Source organism: Meles meles, chromosome 13 (genome assembly GCF_922984935.1).
Source record: "Meles meles chromosome 13, mMelMel3.1 paternal haplotype, whole genome shotgun sequence".
Classification (NCBI taxonomy): Eukaryota; Metazoa; Chordata; class Mammalia; order Carnivora; family Mustelidae; genus Meles; species Meles meles.
Window position 1 is genome coordinate 3465600 of NC_060078.1, and position 16855 is coordinate 3482454.

General features: G+C 46.5%; 1 protein-coding gene across 8 annotated transcripts in view; it reads right to left on the reverse strand.

The window, feature by feature from the left end:
* Positions 1–16855, reverse strand: part of SIPA1L2 (signal induced proliferation associated 1 like 2) — a 219112-nt gene that overhangs the window by 142753 nt on the left and 59504 nt on the right. For 6 of the 8 annotated variants that reach the window (XM_046027135.1, XM_046027134.1, XM_046027132.1 and 3 more), the window contains one exon: positions 561–634. The exons of the other annotated variants lie outside the window; for them this stretch is intronic. The gene's annotated coding sequence lies outside the window, so the exon portion shown is untranslated. The remainder of the gene's footprint in view (positions 1–560; positions 635–16855) is intronic. 8 annotated transcript variants of the gene reach the window in all.

Here is a 16855-nt window from a genome sequence, read left to right on the forward strand (position 1 = left end):
ACGCTTAACCGGCTGAGCCACCCAGGCCATTTCTGACCATTTTTATCTTGTTTCTATACATCCTGCTATCTCACCGCCACAGTGCTGCCTCAGATGACCATCACCAGGCAAGGAGGCAGGAGCGCTCTCAACCATCCTGAAGGCCGGCCACACACAGAGGCAGAGAGAGTCTTAGTAAATTCGGTTTGATAACGGAAACCATGACAGGGATTCCCCTTTTTCCCCACTGCTCTGCAGAAATAGAGAAGAGCCGCTGAAAATGCCTGGAAAGGCATTATACCCCTAGCCTTCTAGGAGATGGAGTGTAGATTTTTCTAATCTGCAGCTACCCACTCTCACTTTGGATTTTTGTTGTTGTTGCTTAAAATATTTATTAATAATGCGACTTCATCAGTTTACCACATGGCATCTCGCTGTATTCAAAGGAGTTCATTACTCAAAAGACCATCTGTCTAAGAGCTCAACAGAAGGTTTAAATAATCAGTAGTGAAGAATGTATGGTCACATTATATCAAGTCAAATATTTACATCTCTCAGATTTGAAATATAAACGTTCTTACCCAGCCATCCGCCACAAGTCGGGCTTCATCACGACGCCGTGCTTTCGGTATCTTTACCTTCTCGATTTCCACACCTGCACAGGAAAGACAACACGAGGAGGGCTTTAACTTACGCAGACAGCACTGCCGATCACAACCGTCTGTGCAGCACCTTCATTTAGGCGAGGAAAAAGTCCTGACGGCAGCAGCATTTTCAAGCAGAAAAGCAGTTAACCACGAATCAGAAAGACATTTGGGGGAAAACAGCTGATTCTGCCTTTCTGAGCATTAATAATTGTGGCTGATGTGGCTGCTGTTACAATCACAATCCAGTCGGAGCAGCAGCGGTTCCCCCGACCCCGCGTCGGGGCAGACACTCCCTCGACCAGCTTCACGATGCTGAGGGCCAAGCTCCGGGTGGGTGAACTCCTCGCCACCAGGGGAGGAGACACCGCCAGCAATCGGGACCAGTGCATGGGTTGATGCAGACAAACACTGAAGAAAAAACTGCTTTCAAAGGGTTTCAAATTAAACACAAATACAAATACATTGATTCCGGTTTAAATAGGGGGAACAAAAAGGCAAGATGGGAGAGAGGTACGGCCCAATCTGTTTACGAGGTACCAGGTTCAAGTACTGAGTGCAGAGGCGCCTGGGTGGCTCAGTCCATTAAGCAGCTCAGGTCATGGTCACAGGGTCCCGGGATCAAGCCCCACATTGGGCTCCCTGCTCCGTGGAGAGCCTGCTTCTCCTCTCCCTCTGCTGATCCCCCTGCTTATGCTCACGCTCTCACTCTCTTTCTCAAATAAATAAAATCTTTAAAAAAATAAAGTACTGAGTGAAATAAAGTGCTGAGTGCAGTAGTGGAACGACCAAACTCGTACACTGGGAGACAGGCAAAGAGGAGGGGAACAGCAAGCGTGAATGAGAACCCCTGGACCTCCCAGCTGGTGGCCCTGGACAAACCCACACGCAGCCCTGGGCGGCTTCCTCAACTGCACTGGGATGATGAAGGAAGCAGGATTCTGCAGCAACCGGAGGGATCGGCAGGAAGGTTAAGTGAGAAAATATGGGGCCCGTGCCTGGGATCTGGATACTCCAAAAGCAAAAACACAAAACCACTGCCTGTTCTCATTTTGCCCTGGGAGAAGTTCTGTTTTTATTCTATGACCCAGATCCAGTTCTCGCTCCATCTCAAAGACGAAAAGGTTCGATCTGCACCACCACGTAACTGAAGGCCCCCGACAACTTTCACAGCCAAGGATTGGAAGGAGCCCAGGGTGTGCGCGGGCGTCAGTGGGTTTACTGCTCCCTGCTGTACATGGGGGGGGGGGGGGGCAAACTACTTGAGCATGCACCAGGAGCCTGTGGCAAGTAACTGCAAATGGAAACCCACAAAAAAGGAGGACTCACAGCCGGAGCCTGTGGGATTCACCAGGAGGAAAGATGTCCCAGTGGGTGGGGGGAGATGTGGGCAGGGCCTCAGGGGACGGTTCCGCTCCATCTTCAAAGAGAGAAAGGGCAGCGTGCTCCAGGCTGTGCGGAGCCCACGGAGGCTGATGGATAAGTGGGTGTGGTGGGAGCAAATGATTCATCTAGAACATTGAGAGCGAAAGCCGGAAAGACTAGTTATTTAGCTGAAGTGCTGAGCCTTAAAAAGCCACGCAGGGACATTTTAACTTTGTCTGGAAAACAACAGGTTTTGAAGTCAGAGAGAGAGGCTTCACTTAGATGGAGTAAATTTATATATTTTTAAAAAAATCAATTTAGAGTATTTGGGTAAAAATCGTATTTAGCCAGTGCCCAACAAAGAGTGAGCAGTGAGTAAATGTGAGCTTTATTAGTACTGAGGACGACACGTGTCTATAGGGCACTAAGAAAGCATTGTGTCCTTCTTGGCCTCTTTAGGACCAGAGCTGGAGCCGGGCGATGGGTGGCTCTCTCGTTAACGTACAGAATTGGATTCTGATTCAGAACAGATGAGCAATGGGGATGTGCTGAATAAAAGAATGCACAAGGGAGCGGATTATCATGGCAGACCCAGCGTTAGGGAAGAAAAGAGGAGAAGGAGAAGAGAAGAGGGAGGACCTGTGGGATGAGAGCAGATTACTGTGCGTCACGCACTCACACGGACAAGGCCGTGCGGGGCCCCTGTCTCAGGTCCTGCCACTGGCGGGAGGCGGCCAGACACCAAGGAGAAGCAGCCCCACCACCTCCCGTATTTATGCAGTTAACCCCTGAACAACACTGGGGTTACAGGTGCTGACCCCCGCACAGTCGAAAATCTCCGTGTCACCTCTGACTCCTCCAAAACTTAACTGCCAATAGTCGCCTGCGGAACAGAGGTCTTACTGATAACACACACGGTTGATTAACACGTATTTTGTACATTATATGTATTCTCTCAGTCATCTTACGATGAAGTAAGCTAGAGAAAAGAAAATCATAAGGAAGAGAAAATACATTTACAGAACTGTACATATAAAAAAATTCTACGTACAATTCAAACCCAAGTTGTTTGAGGGTCTGCTTCCTCTTCCCCCTCTCGGCCTCTAATGAACATTTTCATCCCCTTAGAAAATGTATGTCTCAGCCTTCTTCAACCCTCAACTCTATGGTCAAATAATCTCTGACAAAGCAGGAAAAAATATACAGTGGAAAAAAGAGAGGATCTTCAATAATTGGTGCTGGGAAAATTGCACAGCTATGTGTAGAAAAATGAAATACAACTATTCTCGTATACCATACACAAAGATAAACTCGAAATGGATAAAAGACTTCAACGTGAGGCAGGAATCTATCAAAATCGCAGAGGAGAACATAGGCAGTAACCTCTTCGACATCGGCCACACCAACTTCTTTTAAGATATGTCTCCAAAGGTAAAGGAAACAAAACCGACAATGAACTTTTGGGACTTCATCAAGAGCAAAAGTTTCTGCACAGCAAAGGAAATAGTCAACAAAACTAAGAGGCAACCCACGGAATGGGAGAAGATATTCGCAAATGACAGTCCAGACAAAGGGCTGATACCCAACATCTATAAAGAACTCCTCAAACTCAACACACACAAGACAGATAATCATGTCAAAAAATGGGCAGAAGACATGAACGGATTCTCCAAAGAAGACATACAAATGGCTAACAGACCCATGAAAAAATGCTTATCATCCCTAGCCATCAGGGAGATTCAAATCAAAACCACATTGAGATACCACCTTTCACCAGTTAGAACGGCCAAAATTAGCAAGACAGTAGACAACGTGTGTTGGAGAGGATGTGGAGAAAGGGGAACCCTCTTACACTGTTGGTGGAAATGCAAGTTGGTGCAGCCAGTTTGGAAAACAGTGTGGAGATTCCTTAGGAAATTAAAAATAGAGCTACCCTATGACCCTGAAATTGCACTGCTGGGTATTTATCCCAAAGATACAGATGTAGTGAAAAGAAGGGTCATCTGTACCCCAATGTTCATAGCAGCAATGGCCATGGTCGCCAAACTGTGGAAAGAGCCAAGATGCCCTTCAACAGACAAATGGATAAGGAAGATATGGTTCATATATACAATGGAGTATTATGCCTCCATCAGAAAAAATGAATACCCAACTTTTATATCAACATGGACGGGACTAGAAGAGATTATGCTGAGTGAAATAAGTCAAGCAGAGAGAGTCAATTATCATATGGTTTTACTTATTTGTGGAGCATAAGGAATAACACGGAGGACACTGGGAGAAGGAGAGAAGGGAGTTGGGGGAAATTGGAGGGGGAGATGAACCATGAGAGACTGTGGACTCTGAGGGGCAGTCTGAGGGTTTTCGAGGGGAGAGTGGTGAGGGCCTGGGAAAGCCTGGTGGTGGGTATTAAGGAGGGCACGTATTGCATGGAGCACTGGGTGTGGTGCATAAACAATGAATTCCGGAACACTGAAAAGAAATTTTTAAAAATTTAAAAAAAAATGTAGCTCAGCCTTCTTCTACTATCAAATTCATTTTAAAAATAGACATTCTCTGGAGTTTGTATTTCCTGTCTTCACCATCAGGCTATCAGTTCCTAGACTATAAATACGCATGTATATTCAGTACAGAGCTGAAGCCATCAGGGAGTGATCAATCAAAACTTTCCGATTAACCACAGATAACGCATCGACAAAATCCACCTCTGCTATGTCTTCATTCTTTCATTCAAGTACCCACTAAGCCATTTACTTCTCCGGGAGGCTCCCAGTGCGTGAGGAAAGGTACATAAAGCATGGGCCTTGCTTCGGGAAGCTTCTCATCTCCCCCAGGAGGCAACACAGACATACAAACCTTCCCACAACATTGTAATGCAACATTTCAATCTCACCTCTAAGATAATATTTATTTTTCCAACACAATCATTATTAAAGACCAAAATGGATACAACCTAAATTTCTATCTTGATCTCTAGTCTGTGCCCCTGAGAGATCAACATTAACAAGGGCCACAATGTTTTACACGCAGCCTGAGAGACAATGAGAAAAGAAGTAGGAAAGACCTAGGAGTCAGATCTGTGACGGGCACATCAGCAACAACACTGTCTGGGGAGACTTGAGCACGAGGACAAGATGTCCATGACCCAGAGGAAAGGGGACGTCCCAAGAGTCGGGGACACAGCTGCACTAAAATAACAATATCGTATCAGGAAAATAAAAATATTTATGCTTAAAGTTCTATTTCTAAACAAACTCCCTCTACTCCAACCTCTCAAATACCCAGGCCTTCACTAGGAAATCTCTTTCCTGCAATGCTTCCCTCAAAATAGCCCCTTTTCTCTTTCTCAAAATTCTGTGCGGATTTCCCTTAGGGTTGCTCTGGCAAGAACGCCGGTCTAGTGGACAAGGAATACCATTCCTCGTGTTAACAAGAGCAGAGTATGTGTTGCGTGCACACATCTCGACGCTACGACAAGTGTGGGGGACGTTTTCTCTCCAGAAATGTGACCTGCGTCTCGCCCGTGTTTGCTGTGGGCACCCCTGGTCCTACAGCTGTCACTGGTGAGTCGGACAGTGTTCCCAGGCATTCCACGGGGCTTGTCCGTTTGATTTTATCAAATAGGCTAAAAGAGGGTTCAATTATTTTTATTAGATATTAAAATAACAACGAGGAAATAATTCCCAACAAGGAGCATCTGAGTACAAGGGTCCGCACCCCACAGCCTCCTGCCCGTGGTGAGCAAACTCCAAAGTCCCCCCTTTCTCTGCACTAAGTGTGCGGCTCGCCTTCCTATAATAAAAGCAAGTAAGTTAAACTAGAAATTGAGTTTACGCATTTATGTACCTTAATTAGCCCACGCTGGCAGAGGCTTTGACTTTAAAATCAGATGCAACACAAACATCTAAAAAGCTTCTAGGCTTTTTACATCAGCTCACTCATCTCAGCAGTACTGAGAAAACCAGCCACGCTCGTATCAAACCACGAGATCACTCAGTGAGACGTGTTTATCTTGCAGCGGTGCGAGCCCCGTACCCAAAATTAAGCAGGGAAGTCTTCCAGACTCAGCAATCCATCTCCAAGGTAATTCAGGCCAGAGTGGGAAAGCAGGTGCTTGTGGAGGAAAGTGTACATAATTTGACCTGCAATGACATTCTTTGTCTAGCCAGTGCCATCCTGGAGCAGCAGAACCCCAGTGGGATCGGGGACACCTCCAGGTGAGGGAGCAAAGTACAGGGACTCCCGAAGACGGGCCCCGCCCCAATGCCACACACCGTAGAACCTAAAATTGCTCTGCCCTACACGGGCTCTTGCCAAGTCCAAGAGGAGGCAGACAGTGCCACAGCTCCCAGCTGCTAAATGTAATCTAATAATTTGCATATGTAAGGATAAAGGTCTAGTCTATGACATCAGGTTCACCGAAAAATCAGCAGATTCAAAGACCCAAGGAGCCTACTCGGTCTTCGGAAAGCCCAGATTAATGAAGAGATGAAAGGACACAGCAGTGGGAGAGAGCAGACTCTATGTCGTCCGTCCAGAAAGTGCAAAAAAAAACATTTCTAAACAAAACCATTCTGGGAATTCTCTGTTAGAGAGAAGTACAGGGCAGGGTCGGGGGAAAGCCACTCAGTGCAAGAGTGGTAATGCATCAGAATATTCACTGCAAGTCGCTTCCCTAGCAATCCGGATCCTGCTAGAATGTCCCGGAAGGGCATTCTGCAGTAGAGAGAAGCCGGAGTTAACCCAGAAGACAGTCAACGGCTCAAAGATCACCTCAGCTTGGTGAGAGCCCTTAACAGCTAACATGGGATTCCTCCGAGATGACATTCCAGCCAAAGATAGCAAGAGTGTCCACAGTCTGCAATGTTTGCCTTGAGAATTCAGGATCCACTGCGCTGTTCAAGAGCGAGTATGTGGACTGTCATTAGAGCTGCTATCCCGGCCTGTTCTGAAAACTAAGAGAAGAATAAAGTGAACTCCACAAGTCTCTTATCACTAAGACCCCCAAACATCTACATTATCTCTTGGGGCCCCAGGCTTTTTGGCGGTGGTGGTGCTGCTATTACTTAAGGCAAGAGACCCAAATAATTCATCGCATTACTTTTTTTTTACTTATTTATTTTTTTAAGATTTTGTTTATTTGACAGACAGAGATCACAAGTAGGCAGAGAGGCAGGGAGAGAGAAAGGGGGAAGCGGGCTCCCTGCTGAGCAGAGAGCCCGATGTGGGGCTCGATCCCAGAACCCTGGGATCATGACCCGAGCTGAAGGCAGAGGCTTTAACCCACTGAGTCACCCAGGTGCCCCACATTATGTTTTTTTTAAAAGCTCGAACTCCCAAACTTGTCTTCATCCCCACCTTCAGCGATAAGGCAGCGTCACGTGAGGTTGGACACACCAAGATGAAAACTGATTCTGTAGCAAGGTCTGATGCTGCAGACCTTGGAGGGGTTGGAATGCTGCAGTCGGGCAGCTCTTGGGGGCATGGGAAACCAGACAGGTAAGTCTGCAGACCAGGAGAAACCAAAAGAGACAGAAACAAGATAACGTCAGAAGAAATCCTGGGTCGTCAGGGGCCATTTTCAATGGCTCTTGAGAAACTCTGAACTTTTGCATTGTCAAATGGGGCATCTTATCTGTCCTTTCTGCCACAGACGCTTGAAAAAACAAACTGAAGGCCTCCAAGTTAATGAATATCAGGGTCAGACTAGGTCTGCACAAAAAACGGATAAGATGGTTTACCCAGAAAAGGTTAAACTACAATCTAAAAAGAGAGAGAGAGAGAGAGGGGGGTTCATGTCACTTAATGTTTTAGACCCAGACACCAAAATCTCAATAGAGGGGATAAAGGAGGAAATTGGAGAGGCCAAAAGAGACACAAGCCAGCATGTACCCCTGCCCCGGGATAGCAGTCAAGAATGGAAAGAAAATCCTACACCCAGCCAACGTCAATTTTCACCTGTGCTCCAGCAGCCAAAGAAGATTAACAAATGCTAAAGAGGGCAGCTCAGTAAAACAGTGGGATGGGGGGGTGGGGTGGGAGGCTGGCACAGCACAGTGCCTTGCAAATCCACGGCAGATGCTGGTGGAGAAGTCTGTGTCCAGGCCTCGTTTCCATCTCCCACAATCAGGATTAATGGGAGGGTATAACACGCCGAACGCCCGTGCCACGAGGAAGGCATCCTATTTTACACACGGGACTGGAGGATTCGGTTGCTGGTCCTCCCATGAGATGGGTACACAAGGGGCCCCAACAGAGGAGGGAGCTGTTCAGTCCTGGAAGCCACAGGCAGCAGGTGCTGGATTCTGGTCAAGGAGCTACACGATCCTTCACGCACATGACGTTTTCTCTCCCAGCCACACAGAACGCCAGGTCCTCCCAACGGGTGACTTCAACCCGTCTCTCCATTTCCTGCCACTGGCCTTTTGTTAACCAAAACTCCAAGGCACTATGGTCTTCTGGATCGTCCCCACGAACATTTTTTCTCCAGCTACTGTGTCCTGCCTGTGTTCTCACTGCCTCAGGGAAGCCAAATTCTTGCCCTCTCCCATGTTAGGGCAGACTGGACCCAATATTACCATTACTTATCTTTTCTTTATTTTCTTTTTTTATTTATGGTGGGGGGAAGCACGAGAGGGTGAGCCATGTAGAAGGAGGAGGAGAAGCAGACTCCCCGCTGAGCAGGGAGCCCGATGCAGGACTCAATCCCAGGACCCTGAGATCAGGACCTGAGCCTAAGGCAAATGCTTAACCGAATGAGCCACCCAGGTGCCCCTACCATAACTTATCTACATGCTTGTCTCTCCCATCAGACCGAGAACCTAGAGATCAGATAAATCTACTCAATTTTATATCCTCTCACCCTACCTAACAAGGTAACAGCCTCCACGAAGATCAAAAACAAAAACAAAAACAAAGAAAAAAGGTCAGCTAAATGCAATATTGCCAGCCAGTGCAGAACTGAATCGTGCCAAACACCCCAGACTGGCATTACCTTGTTACATGACCTGTCAATAGATAAGTCATACCTTTAGAACATTTAGGTGGCATATTTTATATAAATTATTATATCCATATCAACAAAGCAATGTTGGGATGGAGAGCAAGCTTTTAAAGGAACAGCCTTTATTGGACAAGCCCTAACAGAGCCGGGAAAGTCAGCTGCCATGGGCTTTCGTCTCGGACAGTAAGACTTCCCTGGAGAGCTGGGAAACACGGGACGATCTCCCTCCGAGATTTAAACTGTAAAGAGTTAGAAGCCCCAAGGGCTGTAAGATCTGACTGTATGTATCCTAATTAATGGCCAAATATAATTTGAAAACAGAATTTGGGTCGGCCATTTGGGTTGTGGAAAAGGGAGAATCCCGGCGCAAATGTTGGCATCCAGAGGCCAAGGAACTTTAGCCATTGGACAAGGAATATTCTCGCATGACACCCTTGCCTGAATTCAGTGGCTGTTCCTTCATCCGTCTGCCCTGTTCTCATTGCAAATGTCCCAGGCAACCTCCAGATCTCTACCTACATGGCGGCAGAGAAGGTGGGGACTCAGAAGAGGTCTCTGTGACAGTATTCATTTCTGTCAATTACTAAGTGTGCACTCTTGTTACAGAACAAGAGTGAGCTTGGTTAATGTGATTACGGGTCTGAGAGACGGATCCCATCTCAGTGCGATGGAAAAAAATTTTTTTTTCTGAATGCCAAATAATGAATATCACCATAAGAGTCTTGGAAGAGCTGGCGACATTTCTGTAGCTGATGTACAATCTTACGTTGTCATGCATGTTTCCTTCAAACCTCGACACTACATGAATCAGGTTTAACTGAGGGGCATTACTTCCGATCAACAGTTCTGGTTGTTTTGTTTGTTTGTTTGTTTGTTTTGTTTTACCAGACAGACCACAGTTTACTCAGCAAGACTCACTGTTCTAGTGTAAAACTCAACTCTTATCTCGCAGCATAGAAATGTCCCAGAAACAGTCTGGCTTACCAGTACTAAGTTAATGCTGCCTTGGCAGGGCTGGGGCTAATTTCTGCAAAATTTAATTTGCAAACACCAGCCCAAAGCTACCCTGATATAGATTCACTTAATGTCTTAATTTCACATGTTAGAGTCCTCATCCCACTGATGGGTGGGTCTCGAGGATGTGGAGTAGGGGAGGGTCCAAGCAACCTCAGATGCCAGCCCTGCATGCCCGTGGGGAGCCAGGGCCCATTCCGGCCCTCCTGCCTGCCTATGGGAAAGCACAGAAGTCAGCCAAGCTGTGTGCATTTTTCTCATTATGCAGAGCTCTATCACTGGGCACCAGCATCTCATTTAATCTACTCTTTCTTCCACATGCTCATACAGGATGGGTAATGTTTGCTTTCAATACGGGCAAATGACGACATAAATTCAATCAGCTCCAGTTAGATCTACCTGGTACCAGATACCTTTGGTTCCACAGCCAAGGGCACGAAGCCTGGGAACTATGGGAGCAAAAAGTAAGCCCCTTTTTGCTCAGGTCTGCGTTTTTTTGTTTTTTTGTTTTTTTTTTAAACACGATTTTATTTGTTTGAGAGAGAGTGAGCAAGAGAGAGAGAGAGAGAAAGTGAGTGCACAAGCTGGGAAAGGGGCAGAGGGAGAGAGAGAGAAGCAGTTGCCCCGCTGAGCAGGGAGCCCGATGTGGGGCTCCATCCCAGGACCCTGGGAATCATGAGCTGAGCCGAAGGTAGATACTTAACCGACTGAGCCACCCAGGCGCCCCTAGGTCTGTGTTCTTGAAAAGAACTATGTCAGCTTCAGTAAAATAAACACATTAAACGTTCTGGCATAAAAACACTGCTTATAAAGACCATGAGATGAGATATGCAGTGTTAGAATGCTTTAATATATATACAATGCTTTAATATCTATTTAAATATATATAATTAAGTACATTATAATATATATGAAAATACACATATGTATTTATAGGACGTTCACAACCATATAGTACAACCACACGCAGATCCAGACATACTTAATTCATAGAAAAAAGATGGTATCATCAGTTTTCATGTTTGGGTTTTGGTACTTGGGGTGATTTTATTTCCTTCTTTCTATACAGATGCTATACACAGGATACATACTACCTTTGACACCCCTACGAAGCAAAGAAGACTTTAGATACAAATATAAACATCCCCACTTTATCAGTAAGTGAGACCTCTGCTACTACTTTAAATCAGGAAATCGCTCGACTGTCAGAGTAAGCGGCGACGGATACAGATCTAAGTTGACCCCATCTGTTCATTAGGGGAATAAAGTTTTGTGATCAACGAAGGGTAATACCCACACGCCAGCAAGTCCATCTGGAAACAAATTTCCTTCCTGTGGACTCGCCCTAATTCGGTCATGATTTTTAATCCCCAGCCACCCCTTTATCCGATCCTTGGCCTTTCAGGGCCCACAAAAGAATGAGCTCAGAACAGAATGATCCCTGTGTTGCCAACAAAGAAACTTAGTCTGAGTTTAAAAATAAGAGTTCTTGGGATGCTCGGGGCCTCCAGGCAGCCAGCAATCCCATTTTGCTGTCCCACCCAACTGTCTGGATGCAGTCACTTGGCCACCTTGGGCCCAAATCACATCCTTGTTAGTAAGACATCGTAACCCAGTCATCCGTACTTGTAGCCAAACGACGACCTTTGGAAGAAGCTGTTCTTCCGTCAGAAGAACTGGCCATCTTGTAGCCCATCCTGCAGCCCAGTGGCCTTTAATCAAACCCTTGGAAACACAAAATTTAATCTGGAGTCTTCTTTTTCAGATCTTCTGACTACTGGGCCAGGGAGTCCTCGCAGGTCCCAGTAAAAGGGCGTAATCCCCCAGACACAGGACGGTTTCCCCAGGATGGCTTGGCCCTCACGGAAAGGACGTCACTGCTTCTTGGTCAACGCGGTCAGTAGGAAGAAGCGCCGGCTCTCTACCACCTGTGCCCCTGGCAGATGAGGGGCGGCTCTGCAGGGGATAAAGGCCCAGGCCAGGGGCAGGGCGAGGCCTCCAGCCTTTAGGAGGCTCGTGGATGAGGCCCAGGATCTTGATGTAACACTTCTTCCCCCCAGCAGGCCTCAACCCAGGCTGTGTTGGTGTTAAGTTTTAAAACCAACCAAAAACGGAAGTTTCTAAGTGGACATACTTTCCTCGAAGGAAAGAGAATCATGAGAGGTACCATGACTGGAAAAATACCAAAATCAGAAGTTGGGCTATAAGAAATGTAAACTATCCCACTAACGATGCTGGCTGGTAGAGCCCAGATATTTACGAGGAGGGAAAAAGGTAAACCAGAACACTGCAGCATCCCGAGCTAGAATGTTGAGAGATACAAAAGAAGTCTTTTTTGAAGCATCACGGTCTATCACCAAATATTTATTAAGTACCGACCACCTGTCAGACAGACACATCCTGATCATTACACGCGTGCGCACACGTACAAAAGTCCCTACGTGGCCGACCCTCAGGGCCATAAGATAAAGTCAGCCAGATAAAATGAATTCCCGGGCCTTTGCGATAAATGCCATCAATGACCTCCCAACCTCACAGACTATCTTCCCAACTCCAAATAGTTGTCTATCAGCATAAAAGAGAATCAGATAAATTTCAAGAAGTCGGCTTTGTTTATTTTAAGTGGCTGTGCAAATATGTGTCTGTCCTCATGTGATCGGAATAAGGACTGTATGTTTTAGGCATTTCCTTGCCAGACTTTGCAGAGCCCCGGTTATGTACCTGCTGTGCCCAGGGAAGCTCGCTTCTATTCTTATGAGCAGACGGAGCTAACCGGAACATCCACTCAACAAACATGGGGCCAAAAACAATGGCAAAACAATACACTAACAATTCCTTCAGTATACAACAATTCAAACTGGATCTTATACTCATCTTTTATTTACCATTGTCCTAGGTTAGGTAAGTACACAGACTACCTACTCACCCTCCGCTCCCCTCCGTCACAGAGACACCACACACGGAGTCCCAACAATACGAAATGGAGAACTAACATGCGTCCAGGGCAAAGAGCCCTGTTAACATTCTGGTCATTTCTGCCCCGTCTGCATTCACCCTACAAAGGTAGAAGATCCCTGTGTTCCGTGTTTGATGGCATGTCTTCCAGTGCGACCCTGGTGAGGCTCCTCACCGCTGCTGCGCTCTGAAGGTCTCCTCTGCACAAGGAGGCTTGGAGTCACACGGGTGGTCCCCAAAGATTCAACGGGCCACAGAGACAATGGCATCAGAATGATCTTGATGAAAATCCCACTTACTAGCCTCAAACTTAACCTACTGAATACGAGTCCAGGTTTGGAAATGACAAGCCCCTTGAGGGCTGGAGGTGAAGGGGAGGCTGAGCCAAGCACCTGGAGGGTCCCCATTGTTCGAGCTCCCCGCTGATGCCCGAAGAGAGTAACGACCCCATGAACACGGATGAGCTCCCCAGAGCAACAACAAATGCCCATGGGGTTTGGAGGGCGTGGGACCCAACAGAACTAATGAAGAAGAGAAGTGCGGAAAATAGTCCAAGTGTAGTTGGGAAAACCAACATGTCCCCCTTGACAAGTCAGGCCAGCCCCGTCCGATAGAGTGAGGAAAACGCAACTGTCGAGAACAAGAAAATGCGTCCCGTGTTCATTTCTCCCCCCGCACTACAAACTGTGCACGTTTCAGCTCATGCTAAAAGGAAAAGAAGAACAAATAAAAATTTGCTTGTGACAAACACCTGCAACGCGATGTGCCTGGAAAGCCGGGACACCGGAGGAGACCGTCACCTGACAGACCGCCAAACCTCTGTATTTTTAGGCTATTCAGACTCTTTATAAAGAAAAAAACGAAACAAAACAAAAAAATCCTACATGCCTGAACTGTGAGGCGGGAGAGCCTACTTGTAACTCAGCCCTTGTCAGACCAAATCCAGCAGAGCCTCCAAAGGTTCAACAGCCTTTTTATAAACCTATTGTGTGGGTTAGTGCCTAAAAATAGTATGGCTCGGCAGGCAGATCACACCGAGGAGTAATTCCTACACACTCACTGCCGAATAATAGACAAAGGAACGGCAAAGAACACAAAACGTACTCGCGGGTGGCTCCAAGCCCCTCCGTGGATCCCTCGGGGCTCCTGACCTTGTCTGAGCACCCGGGACCCACTGAGCTGTGCCCTCCTGGATGGGAGAGGGACGGGCAGGGGCAAGAGGGCACTGTACACGCTACACAATTCTGGACTCCTCAGTATTCACGGCCACTTTCGAGAGACTCCATTTGTCACTGAAACAGAGAGGATGGTGATAATGACATTACAGTAACAAGGAATATGGCCCTTCCGGGTCTCCCCTACACAAATGCAGTTTTCCACCTCCCCTGCCTATCGGAATCAGCGGGGGATGTTTTAAAAAAATACAGGCGTTGGAAATTCGGTCACAATTCAGTTTCTAAGTATCAGTTTCAGAAATCAGGCACTGGTTTTTTTAAAAGTCTCCTGGGTGAGGGAACCTGCTTCCTCCTCTCTCTCTGCCTGCCTCTCTGCCTACTTGTGATCTCTGTCTGTCAAATGAATAAATAAAATCTTAAAAAAAAAAAAAGTCTCCTGGGTGATTCCGATGGGCAGTGAAAGGTAAAAACCACTGCTTAGAACTAGGAAGGCTTTTAGGCCAAGTCAGGGCCACTGCCCGGGTGACAGGCCGGCAACAGAAGCTGGATGGGGGGGGGGGGGGGCACCATCAGGCACGCAGCCTGCAAAGCACAGGTGACCAAGAGGCCACCAGAGTTATGTTTGAAGACACCACTCCTGGAAAGGATAAAACTCCACTCACAATAGGCGGCTATGAGATAGATAAGATCATAAGAGAAAAAACTTCCCACCCCAGTTTTAGTACTCCTTCATCCCGTTCTACCTTAGCGTTTGCTTTTCCTTCTCTCGATATATTTACAAAACAGAGACTTGACCATGGATTTTTAGGGTGGGGAAAGGACAAAGCGAGATGGGAGAATAAATTACAGTGTCTTACAAACAGACTTCAGGGATGCCTGGATGGCCCAGTCGTTAAGCCTCTGCCTTCAGATCAGGTCATGATCTCAGGGTCCTGGGATCAAGCCCCGCACTGGCCTCCCTGCTCAGCGGGGAGGCTGCTTCCCTCTCTCTCTACCATTGCCCCCGCTTGTTCTCTCTCTCTGACAAATAAATAAAATCTTTAAAAAAATTTTTTTAATTAAAAAAAAAGATTTCAGTTGATTTTTCAGATAAAATCAAAGAGAGATAAACAGAGTGACCAGAGCAGTTGTAACAAGCACTGTCTCACTGAATTTGGATGAAAATCTTACAACAGATTATTACACCTCTTTTGCCAATATCAAAACTGGGGCCCATCAAAGGAAACTGCCCAGGTTACATTAAGCGGATAATCTGACAACCCGAGCGGCAGACCCCGTCACTGTCCACATTTAAAATAAAGGCTCTTTCGTATTCTTGTCACCAACCTACACTATTTGCACCAATCCCGTTCGCTAGATGTTTTTGTGCAAATCTGTGGGACCCAGCACGGACTCTGGCTAAGAGCCAGGTGCTTGCGTCTCTGTCCTGCCGGTCCCTGCATCAGGGCACGGAAGACAGTCACAGGAACCATTCACATTTAAGGAAAGCATATCTGCCAAGGGCTTACCAGAAGCCTCAGAACAGAAAGGTGCACACAAATGCTGGCTACTATTATCACTATACTGAGCGTAAGAGAAAAATCAAAGAATCCGATCTTAGAAACGAGTTCGCAGTTGTTAGGTAATTAAACGTAAAAACTTAGCGTGTTTCACTGCACGTGCAGACTCTCTAAATAAAGAATCTTATAGAAGCGACGACTGTCAGGACTTTATGTCAGTTGTGCCTCAGGTGTGAAGGGGACCGAAAGATTTCCGAGGCTACAACGTTCCAGACTACAGAAGCGGGAGGCACGAGGGCTGCCTGAGTTTGGGATGACACCACCTCTATCAGACACATGGCTAATTACCACTGAATTGCTTCTCTCAAGGAAAAACAGTTATTTTACTTCAGAATCAAAGTCTTAACACTATCCATTGTTCTCGCTGAATGCTTCCTTTATGAAATCTTCCACCCATATTTCCTCCAGCAAAATGTTTAATAACAAACAAAGGAAAAGAAAACACACCATGCTGAGATGGAACTTACGAAGTTACAATGTGTTCTGTGGGAGCGCCCTGCTGGCATTCAGGTGCATGAACCAAGGTCTGTATCTGCAGCTTTTCAGTAAGGGAATGGTCAGAATTGTCTTTTAAGAGCATACTGCAATGTTTCCCAAACAAGAACTCTCCAGAAGACTTACACGAAGTTGGACGTTGTCCTGTAAACATTTTGTGATGGAATTCCTAATATACTGACTTGACTATCCGTCCCATTCACCTCTCAGAGGTCACCCACAACCGAGAAGACGCTTGAGGTGAAGAGTTGACCAACCAGGGAGAGGTCCAGCTTTCGTGATGCTCAGGGGCAAGTGTGTTTTAAGAGGCTTAAAGTGGGTGTTGGGGTCATGGACAGGCCATTCACCCACTATTCATTGGAGTATCAGAAAGTACCATGATTGTTTCGTCTCATTTTGCACACATTCAGGTTTTGCTAGGATCCTCTCACACGTCACGTTTGTCTTTGCAAATGATCGACATATGGATGTACGGATGGGATCAGTGTAATTGTACCAATTCTCCTTGCTGGTTCTTCTCAGAAAACAAGACCACGTCTTGAAATCTCCATAAGATAAGAAGAAATGGAAGTCTTAGCCTTCTCCAGAAGACGACCTGCCCTGGGAACATTGCCAAGGAACGATGTCTGAGAGCCTGGCTCCTCCTCATTCTATAACTGATTCGCT